At 41.0% G+C, this 18,948-nt stretch overlaps 1 long non-coding RNA gene across 1 annotated transcript in view; it reads right to left on the bottom strand.

Moving 5' to 3' along the window:
• Positions 1-15,119: 15,119 nt before the first annotated feature.
• Positions 15,120-18,948, bottom strand: part of LOC132536759 (uncharacterized) — a 127,271-nt gene continuing 123,442 nt past the window's right edge. The window contains exon 3 of the long non-coding RNA XR_009548279.1: positions 15,120-15,221. This is a non-coding gene — a long non-coding RNA (uncharacterized LOC132536759). The remainder of the gene's footprint in view (positions 15,222-18,948) is intronic.

The raw sequence follows: 18,948 nt of genomic DNA, 5'->3' as shown, positions 1-18,948 counted from the left end.
GAACATAGAGAGGAAGAGAGAAAGATGCCTGCAGTCCTGCTTCACCAGTCATGAAGTGTCCCCCCTGTGAATGGGGGCCGGAGGCTCAAACCCTGGTCTTTAAGCACGGGAATGTGCATACTCAACTAGGGACACCACCAACCATACACACCTTTTAATTAGTTTACAAATTCTGGATTTATATTTATAACATATTTCAAAGACGTCTGCACTTTATAATCATTAGGGATAATGGACTATAATCTTCCAGAATTCTTCTTGTTAAATTTCAGTATCAGAGGTATAGTGACCTAACAAAACAAATCAGAAGTTATCCTTAAGCCTCTATTTTTTCAAAATAACTTGTGTGAAATGAATGTTACTTACCCAAAAGCTGAATGTATGTATAAGAAATTTTCTTGTCAAGAGACTTCATAATTTGATTTACTTAAAATATGTACTACTATTATAATTTTAATTTGTTTTGATATGTTGTCACTTCCAAGAAATTTGCCTTTTTGTTTAAGTTGGCAAATTATTGGTACTTGTTAATTTTGTAATATTTATAGAATCCAGACTTTTTAAAAAATAATTCTAATATGGCACAACGTGAAAACGTGCAAAAAGTTTAGGTTTATCTAGTCGTGAAAAAAAGAAATGTTAACCAAGAAAGCCCATAGGGTGTTATTTAAAAGGACAGATGTTAATATTGGCCCTTGACTGGCATCTAGAAATTTATTTTAGGCAGGCTTTTACCACTCAGTCTGGTAAAGGCAGTTCACTGTACCTAATATGTATAAATAATATCACTCGTGTTGGCTATCTGTTTTCTTTTTGAAAATATGGCATTTGGACATGTGCTGGAAAAGACTATGCATGACTAGCCCCCAGTGAAGCACTGGCTCTTTAATTCTTCTAGCGTTTGCCCTTCTTCCGTAGCCAGTCAACAGCATCAGGTTGAGCCTGATGTAAAGTTTCGAGACCTCCTTTGAATCTGGAGAGGTGGCAGTCGTTGACTATGTGGGTCATAGTATGTCTGTAGCCGCAGGGGCAGTTCGGGACGTCTCTGGCTCCCCAGCGATGGAACATAGCGGTGCACCAGCCATGGCCTGTTCAATAGCGATTGAGGAGGGCCCAATCATGACGTGCTAGGTCAAAGCCGGGTTGACACTTGCAGGGGTCTGTGATGAGGTGTTTGTTCTTTACCTCAGCTGACTGCCAACTCTGTTTCCAAGAGACTGGAACAGAGAAGTTCAGTGTAGGCATAGGGGACCAGATTGGGTGACGAGACGTCAAGCGTTGGACAGGGTGGGCGAAGATATCCGCGTATATTGGCAGGTCCGGTCGAGCGTAGACGTGGGAAATGAACTTAGATGATGCCGCATCCCGACGAATATCTGGCGGGGCCATGTTGCTAAGAACTGGCAGCCATGGAACCGGGGTGGAAGGGATGGTTCCAGAAATTATCCTCATGGAGGAATATAATTTGGAATCGACCAAGTGGACATGGGGGCTATGGACCCATACTGGGGCACAGTATTCTGCAGTGGAATAGCATAATGCCAGAGATGATGATAGTAGTGTGGAAGCGCTCGCGCCCCATGAGGAGCTGGCCAGTCTTGCAATGATGTGATTCCTCGTGCCCACCTTTGCTGCAGTTTTTATGAGATGTTCGTGAAATGACAGAGTGCGATCGAGAGTAACGCCAAGATAGACTGGCTGGGCTTCATGCCGGATTCTCGTATCGCCAAGCTGCACATTAAGCTCATGCGAGGCCGAGGCATGGTGTACATGGAAAACAGATGATACCGTTTTTGCAGTGCTAGGGATTAGTTGCCATTTTTTACAGTAATCAGATATCAGAGACATGTCTTTCGTGAGTGTTTCCTCAAGGATGTCGAACTTGGATGCCTGAGTTGCACAGCAGATGTCATCGGCATAGATGAACTTCCTTGAAGAAGTTTCTGGGAGTCATTGATGTAAATATTAAATAGCGTAGGAGCCAGAACAGAGCCCTTGGGGAGGCCACTTGAGACAAGTCTCCATCTGCTAGACTTGTCACCCAAATGCACCCAGAATCTTCTGTTTTGGAGAAGAAATGATATAGTGTTGGCCACCCATGGAGGCAGGCATCTTGAGATCTTGACTAGGAGACCACGGTGCCAGACCGTGTCATAGGCTGCTGTGAGATCAACAAAGACAGCACCCGTCTTTAAATTCTTCTGGAATCCATTTTCAATGTAAGTTGAGAGGGCCAGGGCTTGTTCGCAGGTAGATCTTCCTGGGTGGAAACCAGCTTGGGCGGGTGATAGGAATTTCTCTGTAAGAGGAGAAGTACGTGACAGAAGCAGCCTCTCAAGGAGTTTGTAACACACGGAGAGGAGAGAAATTGGTCTATAGCTGGCGGCCAGTGTTGGGTCTTTCTTTGGTTTCAAAACCGCTATAATCTTCGCATGACGCCAAACTTTGGGCATAGACTCAGATTCCAAGATGTGGGACAGGAATGAAGTGAGCCACTTCTTTGCCGCGGGACCCAGATTAAGAATGAGTTCTGGGGTGATGTTATCATAGCCAGCAGCTGTTCCCGGTTTAACCCTCTTCAAAGCGTCTTCCAGTTCAGACAGTGAAAAGGGAGAGAGTTTTGGAGATGGACAAGATAACCGGAAGTGGGATGACCACACATGGGAAATTTCTCTTTTCCAGACTGGGTCGATCTTAGCACATCCAACTTGAGTTAGGTGACTTGCCACTGAGTTTGGAGATACGGGAGGATGGGAGACGGGAGGGGGTTGGCTACTGGCACCCAGTCTGTGAAGAAGCTTCCAGGCCTTCCTACTTGAGTGGGTGAAGTTCAGACTTTCCATGAGTTGTTGCCAGTGGGCTTGGCGTGCTGCATCCAGGGAGGCAATGAGATGGTCAGCCACATCTGGGTCGCCTGACTCATCATACTGCTTTAGTAGTTGCTTGCATTCAGCATCAAGACAAGGTGTATAGTTAGCACGTCTCCCACGAGGAATGGCTTGGGAAGCTGCTTTGAAGATGGCTTGGCGGAAGCGCCTGTAGGAATCTTCAGAGGGGATAGAGTTAATTGGAATTGCAGGAATAGATTTGTTGGTAAGATCACTGAACAGACGCCAGTTTGCTTTCCGAAAGTTCCATCTTAGTTTCTCCGAGCACAGAATCAGTGGGAGCTGGAGACCAATGTGGATGATAGCTGGGCAGTGATGACTGTGAGGGAAGATCTTGAGAACTTGTCTCGTAGCGGGAAAGGCTTGGCCTTTGGCTGTGCTAATCCAGCACAGGTCGGGTGACAAGTCTTTATTCCATCTAGCACTGTGAAAAGAGCTTGGCTGTTTGGGATTGTATAATAGGGAGAGGTCATTCACTGAAGCCCAGTCGGCTAAGATAGAGCCGTCAGTACGAGTGGAGGAATATTCCCAGTCTTGGTGATGACTATTAAAGTCTCCAACGTAAACGGCTGGGTGATTCGGGCTAGGCAGGACCTCATTATCCCATGAGGCACTGGGAGGCTTATATACATTGACAAGCTGAATAGTTCCAATAGTAATGGAGTCATAGAAGGTCGAAGAGGCCGTATGGTAAACGTCCACAAGACACGATTTGGTGTAGATGGCTCAGCCGTGTTTAGGATGGAGATTATGGCATATTAAATCAAATCCACTGATGGTGAATCGAGCAGTTTCATCGACTGCTATATGTGTTTCTTGTAGGCAGATAACATCTGCCTGATGCTGTATCGCCAATTGACCAATAAGAACATGTTTGGCAAAGGACAGCCCCTCAACATTAAGTTGGAGGACTCGAAAAGCAGGACCCAACAGCTTGAAAGCTGTCAGGAGCTGCTTGTTGCTGGCTTTGAAAGTGACTGGGATCCATGTGGATTCAGTCGGCTAGGGAGGATCGTCAGTTTCCCCAATGAATGGGTACTCACAAGATGCACCACGGGAAGGTCGATCCAATGCATCCATCTCTTTAATGAGCTCACTAATCACTTCTGTGTGTTATCAAAATTCATTCTGGGGGAGCTAAGTATGCATTCTGTGTCTTCACTGAGAACAGACATTTGAATGCTTGTATCTGTTTTTCTCTAAACTTTCCTCTCCAAACTGTCTTTGCAGAGACATGGGGTATGGTGTGCGCCACATGCGTGCGTGCTTGCATGCCTGTGTAAAACAGCTTAGCCAAGAGACTACTTTGCTAAGCCCTATGAATTCTCTGAGGAAATGATTGAAAGTGATTAGTGTGGGGACCACCAACAGAATACTTAATCTCTTCTCTATCATGCTAACATTAGTGATTTTTGTTTTCTTTTTTTCCTTAGTTGGTCCAAGAATCCTTTCAGACAACAAACGTTGATCACTTTGTCCATTTCTGTTTTAAGTCACTATCAGTTGTTCAGTTGTTTTCTATGTTACAGATTTCGAGCTCATCTTCATTATTTCCTTTTTTTTTTTAACTTGGGATTAAATTGTTCTTTAGCTTGCTTTGTCCAGTGGAAGTTTATATTTCTGTGTTTAAAGTCTATCTCCTTTTCTAATAAAAGCATTTAACTTTATTATTTCAAACTACATAATTAAAAATCATGACCTTTAAACAACATAGGCTTAAGTGTATAGGCTAATTTACATATGGATTTTTAAGATCAAAATCATGATTTGGAGATGGGAGGAATGTAGTGAGATGTGTGCTGTTGACTTCCAGGAAAGGGGGACTAAAAAGGTGACTTTACTGCAGGGCTTGACAAAGAGATTCTCTCCAATTACCACAGAAGTTACCTGCATACATCCTGCACCTGAGGATGTATGGGAGTAACGGTGGAGTCCCTGAGAGCTGCCTCCAGCAGTACTTTACTTTTATTTATTTATTTATTTATTTATTTATTTAATTTAAGAAAGGAGACATTAACAAAACTGTAGAGTAGGAGGGGTACAACTCCACACAATTCCCACCACCAGGTCTCCATATCCCATCCCCTCCCCTGATAGTTTTCCCACTCTCTATCCCTCTGGGAGTATGGACCCAGGGTCTTTGTGGGATGCAGAAGGTGGCAGGTCTGGATTCTGTAATTGCTTCCCCGCTGAACATGGGCATTGACTGGTCGATCCATACTCCCAGGCTGCCTCTCTCTTTCCCTAGTAGTGTGGGGCTCTGGGGAAGCAGAGCTCCAGGACATATTGGAGGGGTCCTCAGTCCAGGGAAGTCTGGTCGGCATCCTGATGGCATCTGGAACCTGGTGGCTGAAAAGAGAGTTAACATACAAAGCCAAACAAATTGTTGAACAGTCATGGACCTAAAGGCTAGAATAGTGCAGATGAAGTGTTGGGGGGGGGGTACTCTCTGCAGACTTTTGTGTACTTCTGCTTTCTGGTATGTATTTTTCCCTGGTTTATGGACACGTGTGAACATATGCTCTACCTCAGGGGACCAGGTCTGTATCTAGGCTTGGGGACTTTACTGGGGAGTGGAATACCTGCGATGAAATTAGAGAATACTAGGAAAGGAAAGGTCTCACCTGAGTGATGAAGCTGAAGAGTTGTCATTCCACACCTGAAGTCTCTGGACACAGTCTGAAGTGAAGCATGCTGGGGTGGCACTCATTGCATTGATTAGGTTGCGATCGGTAGATGCAGTATTATTTGATATGAATTGAGAGAAGCATGCAAGAAAGTGGGCCCCACCCTAAGGTTCCAAGACTGGGGAAATATAAGCTCTATAGTGGACATGTGAGGTTCTTGCTGTCTTAGAGTTCAAGAAGACAATGGATAGTTATTGTTATCATCACATTATTTGGTAATTGGGTTAACTTTGAAAAGTCCCTTTCTTAGGGTTTGCTGTATAATACCCAGTATCTTGCATATAGCGGTGCCACCGGTTGCTTCTGTTCTCCCCAGTCTAGGCTTTTGAGAGAGTCAACAAATCAAAGACTCAGCCTATGTATTAGAAAGACTCAGTCTGTGTTTTAAAAAGTTCTAGACATATGATCAATTTTCCCCTCTCATATTAATTGAATAGTGGTTTATATGACTACATACACTTTAATAGGAGTGTACATAAACACCATTCCCACCACCAAAAGACTGTGTCCCATCCCACCCACCCCCCACTTCAGAGGAGATCCAAAGGCTAACAAACATATGAAAAACTGCTCCAGGTCACTGATTTTCAGAGAGATGCAAATAAAAACAACATTGCGATACCACCTCACTCCTGTGAGAATGGCATACATCAAAAAGGACAGCAGCGACAAATGCTGGAGAGGCTGTGGAGACAGAGGAACCCTTCTGCACTGCTGGTGGGAATGTAAATTGGTCCAGCCTCTGTGGAGAGCTGTCAGGGGAACTCTCACAAGGCTAGACATTGACCTTCCATATGACCCAGTAATTCCTCTCCTGGGGATATACCCCAAGGATTCCATAATGCCCAATCAAAAAGATATGTGTATACCTATGTTCATAGCAGCACAATTCATAATAGCTAAAACCTGGAAGGAACCCAGGTGCCCAACAACAGATGAGTGGCTGAGAAAGCTGTGGTACATATACACAATGGAATAATATGCAGCTATTAAGAACAATGAACCCACCTTATCTGACCCATCTTGGAAGGAGCTAGAAAGAATTATGTTAAGTGAACCAAGTCAGAAAGACAAAGATGAGTATGAGATGATCCTACTCATCAACAGAAGTTAAGAAAGAACAGAAAGAGAAACTAAAACAGTACTTTACTTTTTACATACATTCTACTTTCAAAGATTTAGTGGAATCTACAAATATGGATGCTGAACTCATAGATGTGGAAGGCCCAGTGGAAAGGATCTATGAAGACCTCGGTTTTGGCATCCTCTAGGGTCCTGAAGCCAGTCCCCTGCTGATATCAAAGAGTAGGATACATGAGTTTTGAGGGAGTCTGGAGTTCCAAGTGGATTTTTGTTATTGTTGTTTCTCAGGATCTTTTTTAAATTTGATAATGATTGATAATACTGTAGGATAAGAGAGGTAAAATTCCACATAATTCCCCTCACCAGAGTTCTTTATCCCATCCCCTCCATTGGAAGCTTTCCTACTTTTTTTTTCTCCAGGGTTATCGCTGAGGCTAAGTGCTTGCATTACAAATCCACTGCTCTTGGAGACCATTTTTCCCACTTTGTTGCCCTTGTTGTTGTTCTTATTGTTATTGTTGCCATTGCTATTGTTGTTATTGTTGTTGTATAGGACAGAGAGGGGAAGACATAGGGGGAGAGAAAGATAGACAGATCCCTGCAGACCTGCTTCACCTCCCATGAAGCGACCCCCCTGCAGGGAGCCGGGGGCTCAGCAGGTCCTTGTGCTTCATACTCTTAACATGCGAGCTAACCATGGGCCCCCAGCTTTCCTATTCTTTATCCCTCTGGGAGCATGTACCCAGAATCATTATGGAGTGCACAAGGTGGAAGGCCTGGCTTCTGTAATTGCTTCTCCACTAAACATGGATGTTGACAGGTTGATCCATACTCACAGCCTGTTTCTATCTTTCCCTAGTGGGGCAGGGCTCTTGAGAGGTGGAGTTACTGTTTGTGAAGTAGTTTGAAACCCACAAGCTGCTTACGTCACCTGTACTGTGATGCACTGTGTTTCCCTTAACCATTCATTTCAAGTTTTATTTCTTTATCTACTTTGCCACTAGGGTTATTACTAGGGCTCAGCACCTACACAATGAATTCAATACTTCTGGAAGGCAAGGAGGGGAAAGAGAAAGAAAGATATCTGCATCACTACTTCACTGCTCCTGAAGTTTTCACCCTGTAGATGGGGACCAGGGACTTGAACTAGGGTCCATGTGCATGATAATGTATGCTCTACCTAGCACATAATCTGGGATCAAATATTATTTAATTTAATTGACTCTTAATTATAGAATATTTATAAATTTTGATTTGTTGTTTGTCCATTATAAATCATTTCAGTATTTTCTAATGTCTAAAGAGGTATCAAGTGTATATAAAATATCTATTTATAGTTTTTATTTTATTTATTATTTTGTTTTATTTATTTATTCCCTTTTGTTGCCCTTGTTTTTTATTGTTGTAGTTATTATTATTGTTGTTATTGATGTCATTGTTGTTGGATAGGACAGTGAGAAATGGAGAGAGAAGGGGAAGACAGAGAGGGGAAAAGAAAGAGAGACACCTGTAGACCTGCTTCACCACCTGTGCAGCAACTCCCCTGCAGGTGGGGAGCCGGGGGTCTAACCAGGATCCTTAGACCAGTCCTTGCGCTTTGTGCCAAGTGCGCATAACCCGCTGTGCTACCGCCCGACTCCCATTTATTTATTTATTTATTTATTTATTTATTTGCCTCCAGGGTTATTGCTGGGGCTCGGCGCCTGCACCATGAATCCACTGCTCCTGGAGGCCATTTTTTCCCCCTTTTGTTGCCCTGGTTGTTTTACCATTGTTGTGGTTATTATTATTGTTGTTATTGATGTTGTGGTTGGACAGGACAGAGAGAAATGGAGAGAGGAAGGGAAGACAGAGAGGGGGAAAGAAAGATAGACACCTGCACACCTTCTTCACTGCCTGTGAAGCAACTCCCCTGCAGGTGGGGAGCCAGGGGCTCGAACTGGAATCCTTACACTGGTCCTTGTGCTTTGCACCATGTGCGCTTAACTCACTGTGCTACTGCCCTACCCCCTATTTATACTTTTTATATATTTGCATGTGTATATATGATTTGAAATCTCTGGAGCATCATTACTCCAAGCTGACTTTTTTTGAACTAAAAAAGAGCAAGTTTACAGTCTTTTAATTTAGTTCCAGAATTCCTTTCCAGCCTACAATAATGTTCATTTGCTCAAGGTATTCTAAAACACTTTTTTTTTTTTTTTTTACCAGAGCACTGCTCAACTCTGGTTTGTGGTGGTACAGGGGATTTAACCTGGCACTTTGTAATCTCAGACATAAAAGTCTTTTTTATATCCATTATGCTATCTACCCCCACTCCACAAAAATTATTTTGCAACAACAGTATAATTACTTAAAGGACAATAATAGGAAATTTCATTAGAGATTAATTTTACTTTTCATCCACTGAGTCCACTTGCTCTCCAAATTTATTAATAAAAATATAAAGTGTCCTTCCATCTAGCCTTGGACCTTCATGTATTCATCAGAATAATGTCTCCATTGTATTACTCCAATGAATATAAAAAGACTATTTATATGGTATAAGATGCAAATACTAGGCTACTGAAAGCAGCTTGGTACTTTGGTTTGTTTAAGTAGAAATAAGATAGGCATGGGTTTTACCATCCACCCTTATAAACTCTATTGCCATTACTATTCTTCCACATTCCTAGGACTTTGTTTAATATTTCTTAATTGAGAAATTACTTTTTTAAACTTTTACTGATTTAATTATGATAAGTCCGTTGGATAAGATGGGTATAATTCCACACAGTTCCCACCACCAGAGTGCTGCATCCCATTCCCTCCACTGGAAGATTTTATATTTTTTATCCCTTTGGGAGCATGGATCCAGGATCATTATGGGGTGCAGAAAGTGGAAGGTCTGGCTTCTGTAGTTGCTTCTCTGTTGGACATGGGCATTGGCAGGTTGATCCATACTCCCAGCCTGTTTCTGTTTTCCCCTAGTGGAGCAGGGATCTGGAGAGGTGGGTTTCCAGGACACATTGGTGAGGTCATCTACCCAGGGAGGTCAGGTTTGCATCATGGTAACACCTACAAGTAGGTGTCTGAAAAATCATTAAGATATAAAGCAGAAGAAATATAAACCTGCCACCATATTGAACATTCCCTCACCCTCAGAGTTTAGGAGAAAAAAAATCTAAATTTACTTAAGTCTGAGTACATACCTAATTTGAAAGTCACTATTCCTAACAAATACATGAATTTTGATAAAATTATAAGCTTGATTAATATTTACATAAAACAATAGCAGCAAACACCCATGGGCAAGCACAAGGATATTGGCTCAAGTCCCAAGTCCCTACTTTCTGGGGGAAACTTCATAAGCAATAAAGCTGTACTACAAGTATCACTCTTTTTCCTTCTCTGTGTCCCCTTCCTCTCTCAAGTTTTCTCTGTCCTATCAAATAAAATAATAATCTTCTCACAGATAAAAATATGAATACATGAGAAAAAATACTTTCTAAGGGATAAAATATTAACAAATTTGTATGACATATATTGTAGTTCACTACAATATAAATTGGAGACCTTCTGTGTGAAATATGATGCTAAAAGTCAATACCCCCACTAGGGAAAGAGAGAGGCAGGCTGGGAGTATGGATCGACCTGTCAACACCCATGATCAGCGGGGAAGCAATTACAGAAGCCAGACCTTCCACCTTCTGCATCCCACAATGACCTTGGGTCCATACTCCCAGAAGGATAAAGAATAGGAAAGCTATTGGGGAGGGGATGGGATACGGAGTTCTGATGGTGGGAATTGTGTGGAGTTGTACCCCTCTTAGCCTATGGTTTTGCCAATGTTTCCTTTTTATAGATAAATTTTTTTAATAAAAAAAAGAAAATGAGAAGTTCAGCTTATCCCTCTTGGTCTACTAAAATAAAAGAACTACAATGATGTAAAACTGTCTGCCTTTTGTTCCTTCCAATTACTGGAACATCTTCAAGTAAGTTGGGTGCATACATTGGGGAGTTACAATAAATAAAATGGACTCAAGGTTTTCCACTCTAGAATTTTATTTGCAGAAGAATAAATATCATATCCCTGTGACTTTAAAAAAAAAATGAGCAAGACAGAGAAGCAGAGAGAGAGTGAGTTGGGGAAAGAAATCACAGCACCAATGCTTCCTTCAGTGCACTGGTGCAAGGCTCAAGCCTGGATCATTGCACGTAGTAAAGCAGTGAACTATATATGTGAGCTAGTTTTCTGGTCCTGATTTTAAAAAATCATTGAAGAGTTATTTTTATGAGAGAGAGGCACAGAGAGAGAGAGACCAGAGGACCTCTCAGTTCTAGCTTGCAGTGGTACTGAGACTGAAGCTAGGAACTCTGGGACTTTAAACTTGCAAGTTCTATGCTCTAAAGTGTTATTTATCTATCCCTCATTATTTGAAATTCACTTATTTATTTATTTAGCCCCATAGTTATCGCTAGGGCTCCACATCTGCGATACTATATTGCTCCTTGCGCTTCATGCCACATGCACTTATCCCACTGCGCTACCGCCCGACTCCCATCTCCATTTCTATTTATGTTGTATTTGTCCTTTTCTTACAGCTGCATATTATTCCACTGTGTATACATGCCAGGGTTTCTTCTTCTATTGTTGGACACTTGGGTTATTTCCAAATGTTGACTATTATAAAGAGCACTAATATGAACATAACTGTGAATAAATCTTTTTGGATAAGTGCATCTATGTTCTTTGACTGGACACAGGAGAGGAATTACTGGGTCATATGGTAGGTTTATTTTTCTTAATGTTTTCAGGAATCTCCAAATCTTTTTCAAAGCTGTTGCACCAAGTTGGATTCCCATCAGTAGTGCAGAATTGTTCCTTCTTCTTCATATCCTCATCAACACTTGTCATTTGTGTCCTTTCTGATGTAGACCATCCTCACAGGGTGAGGTAGTGTAGTATCTCAATGTCTTTATTAACATGTCTCTCATAATCACTGATTTTGAGCACTTTTTTTTGTTCATATGCCTGAGGGTTGTCTGGATATCTTTTTAGGTGAGGAGTCTATTTTTCTCCCATTTTCTAATGAGATTTTTTTCCTGAGTTTTTTTTTTTTCTTTCTTTGTATAGTTTAGTTTTTAGTCCTTGGTCTGATGCATGGCATGTAAAATATCTTTTCCCATTCTGTATTATGTGTCTCTGTGTTGGTGGTGGTTCCTTTTGCTCTGTAGAAGCATTTTGGTTTGATGGTAGACCCTGTGCTTTTATTTATTTATTTATTTATTTATTTATTTATTTATTTTGCTTTCCTTGCTATGTATATTTTAATATGTTCTTATGTTAAAATTAACATCATTTTATTTTAGCTTAAATAACTCATTTCAGATTTTCTTGTAAGGTGGGATGAATTGAATAATGATGAATTCCTTCAGCTTTAGCTCATTAGGGAAAGTCTTTATTTTGCCTTCAATTGAAGGACAACTTTGTAGGATAAAATATCTCTTGGTTGGCAGTTATCTTTAAACACACTGAATAGATTATTGCATTCTTTCCTGATCTTGAGTGTCTGCTGAAAGTTTTACTGATCTGTGCATGTGAGAGATTTTTCTCATGCCTTTAAAATTATTTTTATCTTCAGTTGTAGAAAAAATTTAAACTTGTTTGTCTTGGAGAAAACATTTTATACTGAAATGTTGAGGTAAGCGCTTAGCTTTGTTAACTTAAGATGTGCAAATATCTCCTTGTGTATGCTGAATTTTCAGTCATTCTTTTCCATTTTTTTTTCCTCTGACTGATGAGGTTTCACTGCTCCTGGAAAACATTGTATTTCTTGTAAATTTTTTCAGGTAGAGATAGGGAGGGAAATAAAGTAATGAGAAATATCACTTCACTGTCCATGGAGCTTCCCCTGGTGCTGTGTATTGCACTTCCATGGGGTGCTGGGGGCTGGCACAGGTCCTCATTGATGGTTATGTGTATACTCTACTAGGTGAGTTGTCTCCTTACTCTAGCCATTATTATTATTTAATTTTTCTATTTTTTTCTCTCTCTCTCTCTCTTCTGGGATTCAAACACTCATTAGTACATGCATGAATATTTCTTATGGTGGTCTCTCATGACTCCATAGACTTTATTAATGAATAAAATTTTAAATTTTTTCATTTTGCCTCTTCAATTTTTATATTTTTAGTTGATTTATCTTCTAGTCCACTGTTCTGCCTTTTCAAGTTTACTATTAAAGTTCTCTGTGGCAAACAAAGCTTTGGTGCTGTAATATCTTTCACTCACTCACTCTCTCTCTCTCTCTCTCTCCCTCTGCTCATTTTCTATGTCTCTAAAATCCTCTGTTGAATTCTTAAATTCAGTAACTATGTCTTTCAGCAATTTATTTTACTCTCTGTATGCTTTCTTTTTAACTGCCTTTCTAATTTTGTTCTAGTACTGTTTTAATATTGTCATTAAACTGTATTTCTTTTTTAAATATTTATTTACTTATTCCCTTTTGCTGCCCTTGTTGTTTTATTATTGTAGTTGTTATTGATATCATCACTGTTGTATAGGATAGAGAGAAATGGAGAGAGGAGGGGAGACAAAGAGGAGGAGAGAAAGATAGACACCTGCAGACCTGCTTCATAGCTTGTGAAGTGATTCCCCTGCAGGTGGGGAGCTGGAGGCTAGAACCGGGATCCTTATGATGGTCCTTCTGCTCTGTGCCACATGCGTTTAACCTGCTGCACTACCGCCTTACTCCCTAAATTGTACTTCTGTAGTCTCGGTGTTTTTTTAGTAACAGAAGAAGGACTTTTTTATGTACCCTCAAGCATCTGTGTGCTTCTTGGCTGCCACTGTGTTCACTGATGGCTAGACACTCTTCTCCAGGTGGGATACGCTGCAGTGGAGTATTGTGTGGTATTGAGGGTGGCATGGGGATGCATAAATAGGGTGGTAACTGCAGTTAATACAGACTGGCTAGCTGAGAATGCCTCAACTGGTGGTTTTCATCTGCTTAATTTCAGAAGTCTGGGTTGACTGCTAACACAAGCCCCAGCTTTTGTGGGGCTGAGAAGGGACTCAGATAGATGGCTAATGATTTATGCTTGGTGCCACCACAAAGACCTTGGCTGGCTACCAGGGCGGCTGGGGTGGGGAGGAGGTAAGAAGGAATCAGGAAAGGACTGAGGCTCTAATGGCATTAGAAACAAATACCTATGGGGCAGCTGGCAAGATCTCCATAGCCAGTTAGTGACTTCATCCATGAAGGTAGCTAGAGTTTGTCTGCAGGGCGAGTCTCTGTGAACCACAATAGTGGCTGCTATGTGTCTGCTGATAATAGCCTCTGTTTTTCTTCCTTGCTTCTAGCAGGCTCTCTGCTGATCTGGGTAGGCTGAAGCCTATACTGAAGTGTTCTTCATTGTTGGAAGAGGCTGGAGAAACAATCACTTACCTGCTTTTCCTTTTCTGGAAAGTGAAAGTTTTAACTCTCTGGAAAGTTCCATCTTAGCATTGAACAATAGATGCTTGGAGGATGGGATGGTCTGGGAACATTTAATTATCTTCTCTTGTAGTTATTTACTTTTATGTGTGTGTGTGTTGTTCAAGAGTGCTATTTAAACTTCCTAAGTTCAGTGTCATGTAATCTTTTGGTAATGTCTTTCAGTTAAATCAGAAAATTTAGATATGAATGGGATTTAAAAAAAAATTAACAACCTGGGGATGGGTGGTGGCTTACAATGGTTAAGTGCATGTATTACAATGCGCAAGGACCCGGGTTTGAGCCCCTGCTCCCCCCCTGTAGGGGGAAAGCTTTATGAGTGATAAAGCAGGGCTGCAGGTGTCTCTCTTTCTCTCTCCCTCTCTATCACCCCCTACCCTCTTGATTTCTGGCTGTCTCTATCCCATAAATAAAGAAAATAATAAAAAAAATTAAAGTTTTTTAAGAAACCCAACCTTTCAGAGTAGTAGCTCAGGGTTTCCTGGAGATGTTGTCCTATGTGTAGATATCTGTCTGCTTTTGTTGGCTGAGACCAAGAACTCTGGGATTTCCTGTGTGGTCAGTTTTCCCCTAAATGCCTTATTCTAGAGTTGAGTACACCGACAGAGCTCCTTGATCCTCCAGCAACTTAGCTTTTGCTTTTTTAAAAAGTGGTGTTAAGTTGATTTTGCTTTTAATCCTAGGCAAAAAAAAATCTCTTTCTTTGGAAATTCTTTGTTTCTTTTTTTTTTAATTTTTTATTTAAGAAAGGATTAATGAACAAAAACATAAGGTAGGAGGGGTACAACTCCACACAATTCCCACCACCCAATCCCCATAACCCACCCCCTCCCATGATAGCGTTCCCATTCTCTAGCCCTCTGGGAGCATGGACCCAGGGTCGTTGAGGGTTGCAGAAGGTAGAAGGTCTGGCTTCTGTAATTGCTTCCCCGCTGAACATGGGCGTTGACTGGTCGGTCCATACTCCCAGTCTGCCTCTCTCTTTCCCTAGTAAGGTGTGTCTCTGGGGAAGCTGAGCTCCAGGACACATTGGTGGGGTCTTCAATCCAGGGAAGCCTGGCCAGCATCCTGGTGGCATCTGGAACCTGGTGATTGAAAAGAGAGTTAACATATGAAGCCAAACAATTTGTTGAGCAATCATGGATCCCAAGCTTGGAATAGTGGAGAGGAAGTGTTAGGGAGGTACTCACTGCAAACTCTGCAAGTGTACTTCTGCTTTCAGGTATATATTTTGCAGTAGTTTATGGATACATGTGCACATAAGCACTCTCTCACAGAAACTGGTGTATATCTAGGTTTTGGGACTTTGTTAGAAAGTGAACCACCTGAGATGAAATTAGAGTGTACTATAAAAGGAAAGGTCTCACCCGAGTAATGAAGCTGAAGGGTTGTCATTCCACACGTGAAGTCTCTGGATACATTCTGAGGTGAAGCATGTTGAGGTGGCAATCGTTGCATTGCTTAGGTTTTGATCGGCGGATGCAATATTATTTGGTTTGGATTGGGAGATGCATACAGGAAAGTGGGCCCTATCCAAGGGTTCCAGGACTGGGGGAAGTAGGGGCTCTATAGTGGAGATGTGAGGTTCCTGCTGTCTTAGGGTTCAAAAAGACAATCGATAGTTAATGTTATCATCACATTATTTGTTAATTGGGTTAACTTTGAAAAGTCCCTTTGTTATGGTTTGCTGTACAGTATCCAGTATCTTGTATATAGCTGTGCTATTGGATGCTTCTAATCTACTTGGTCTAGGCTTTTGAGAGAGTCCGCATATCAAATACATAGCCTGTATATTAAAAATATTCAGTTTGTCTTTTGAGAAACTTTGAGACATACAATTGATTTCCCCCTCTCATATTAATTAACTACTGATTTATATGTCTACATTTTGCTAGGAGTGTACATAAACATCATTCCAGCCACCAAAAGACTGTGACCCATACCTCCCGCCCACTCCCACCCCCCACTGGCCCAGGAAGCTGCATGTCTACCCCTCACCACTGGGTATTTACTTTGGTGCCCTACTTACAATTTGATCAGGTCCTGCTTTTAGTTTCCCTTTCAGATCTTCTTAGTCAGCTTCTGTTGATGAGTGGGATCATCCCATACTCATCTTTATCTTTCTGACTTAGTTCACTTAACATAATTCCTTCTAGCTCTGTCCAAGAAGGGTCAGAGAAAGTGGGTTCATTGTTTTTGATAGCTGCATAGTATTCCATTGTGTATATATACCACAGCTTTCTCAGCCACTTATCTGTTGTTGGGCACCTGGGTTGCTTCCAGGTTTTAGCTATTATGAATTGTGCTGCTATGAACATAGGAGTACACACCTCTTTTTGGTTGGGTGTTATGGAGTCCTTGGGGTATAACCCCAGGAGAGGAATTACTGGATCATATGGAAGGTCCATGTCTAGACTTCTGAGAGTTTTCCAGACTGCTCTCTACAGAGGCTGTACCAGATTACATTCAAACAGCAATGTAAAAGGGTTCCTCTGTCCCCACATCCTCTCCAGCATTTGTTGCTGCTGTCCTTTTTGATGTATGCCATTCTTACAGGAGTGAGGTGGTATCTTAGTCTTGTCTTAATTTGCATTTCTCTGACAATCAGTGACCTAGAGCAGTTTTTCATATGTTTGTTAGCCTTTTGGATCTCCTCTGAGGTGAATGTTTTGTTCATTTCCTCTGCCCATTTTTGGATGGGGTCATTTGCTTTTTTGGTGCTAAGTTTGCTGAGCTCTTTATATATTTTGGTGATTAGTTTCTTGTCTGATGTCTGGCATGTGAAGATCTTCTCCCATTCTGTGAGGGGTCTCTCTGTTTGTTTAATAGTTTCTTTGGATGTGCAGAAGCTTTTCAATTTGATGTAGTCCCATTGGTTTGTTTCTGCTTTAGTCTTCCTTGCAATTTGGTTTGATTCATCAAAGATGTCCTTGAGGTGTATGTGGAAAAGTGTTTTACCAATGTTTTCCTCTAAGTATTTGATTGTTTCTGGTCTGACATCTGGGTCTTTGATCCATTTGGAGTTGATTTTTGTTTCTGGTGAGATAAAGTGGTTCAATTTCATTCTTCTGCATGTTTCAACCCAGTTTTCCCAGCACCATTTATTGAAGAGAGCCTCCTTTTTCCATTTAATCCTTTGGGCCCCCTTATCAAAGATTAGATGCCCATAGGTGTTGGGATTTACTTCTGGGCTTTCAATTCTGTTCCACTGGTCTGTGTGCCTATTTTTGTTCCAGTACCATGCTGTTTTGATGATGATGGCTTTATAATATAGTTTAATGTCTGGGAGTGTGATGCCTCCATTTCTGTTTCTTTTCCTTAAGATGGTTTTGGCAATTCTAGGTGTTTTCAGGTTCCAGATAAATGATTGTAGTGTTTGTTCTCTTAAAGAAGCTTGGTGGAACTTTGAAGGGGATTGCATTCAATTTGTATATGGCTCTGGGGAGAATATTCATTTTGATGATATTTATTCTTCCAACCCATGAGCATGGGATATCTTTCCATTTCTTGGTATCAGTTTCTATCTCCTTGAGTAGCGACTCATAGTTTTCAGTATACAAGTCTTTCACTTCTTTGGTCAACTTTATTCCTAGGTATTTAATTGATTTTGCTGAAACAGTAAAGGGGAGTGATTTCTGGATGTCTTCTTCTTCAGATTTAGTGTTTGCATAAAGAAATGCCACTGATTTTTGTACATTGATTTTGTAGCCTGATACCTTGCTATATTGCCTCATAACTTCCAGTAATTTTCTACTGGATTCTTTAGGTCTTTCTTTGTATACTATCATATCATCTGCAAATAATGAGAGCTTGACTTCTTCCCTTCCAATCTGTATCTCTTTGATTTCTTTCTCTTGCCTGATTGCTATGGCAAGAACTTCTAGTACTATGTTGAAGAGTAACGGTGACAGTGGACAGCCCTGTCTAGTCCCCGATCTGAGGGGGAATGCTTTCAGCTTCTGTCCATTGAGTATGATGTTGGCTGTAGGTTTGCTATATATAGACTCCACTATCTTGAGGAATTTCCCATCTATTCCCATTTTTTGTAGAGTTTTGAGCATGAATGGGTATTGGATTTTGTCAAAGGCTTTCTCTGCATCTATTGAGATAATCATGTGGTTTTTGGCTTTGCTTTTATTGACGTGGTGAATGACATTGATTGACTTACGGATGTTAAACCAGCCTTGCATTCCTGGGATGAATCCCACTTGGTCATGATGAACAATCTTTCTGATGTGTTGCTGTATCCTGTTGGCCAAGATCTTGTTTAATATTTTGGCATCTATGTTCATCAGAGATATTGGTCAGTAGTTTTCCTTTTTTGTTCTGTCCCTATCAGCTTTTGGTATCAGGGTGATGTTGGATTCATAAAAGGTGGAAGGGAGTATTCCTGTTTCTTCAATCTTATGGAATAGCTTAAGAAGTATGGGTATTAACTGCTTCCTGAAAGTTTTGTAGAATTCGTTTGTGAAGCCATCTGGTCCAGGACTTTTGTTGTTGGGGAGATTCTTAATAACGGTTTCAATTTCTTTGTCTGTGATTGGTGCATTTAGATTTTGTAGTTCTTCTTGGTTCAGTTTTGGAAGTGCATAGGTTTCTAGGAATTGTTCCATTTCTTCCAGATTCTCTAGCTTGGTGGCATATAGTTCTTTATAGAAGTTTCGCAGGATTGTCTGGAATTCTGTGGTGTCAGTTGTGATATCTCCTCCATCGTTTACAATTCTATTAATTTGAGTCTTCTCTCTTTTTTGTTTGGTGAGTCTGGCTGGGGGTTTGTCAATTTTGTTTAATCTTTCAAAGAACCAACATTTG

The sequence above is a fragment of the Erinaceus europaeus genome, chromosome 2 (genome assembly GCF_950295315.1).
Source record: "Erinaceus europaeus chromosome 2, mEriEur2.1, whole genome shotgun sequence".
NCBI classification, from domain to species: Eukaryota; Metazoa; Chordata; class Mammalia; order Eulipotyphla; family Erinaceidae; genus Erinaceus; species Erinaceus europaeus.
Note: the sequence above shows the minus strand (reverse complement) of the source record. Positions and strands in the feature narration are given on the sequence as shown.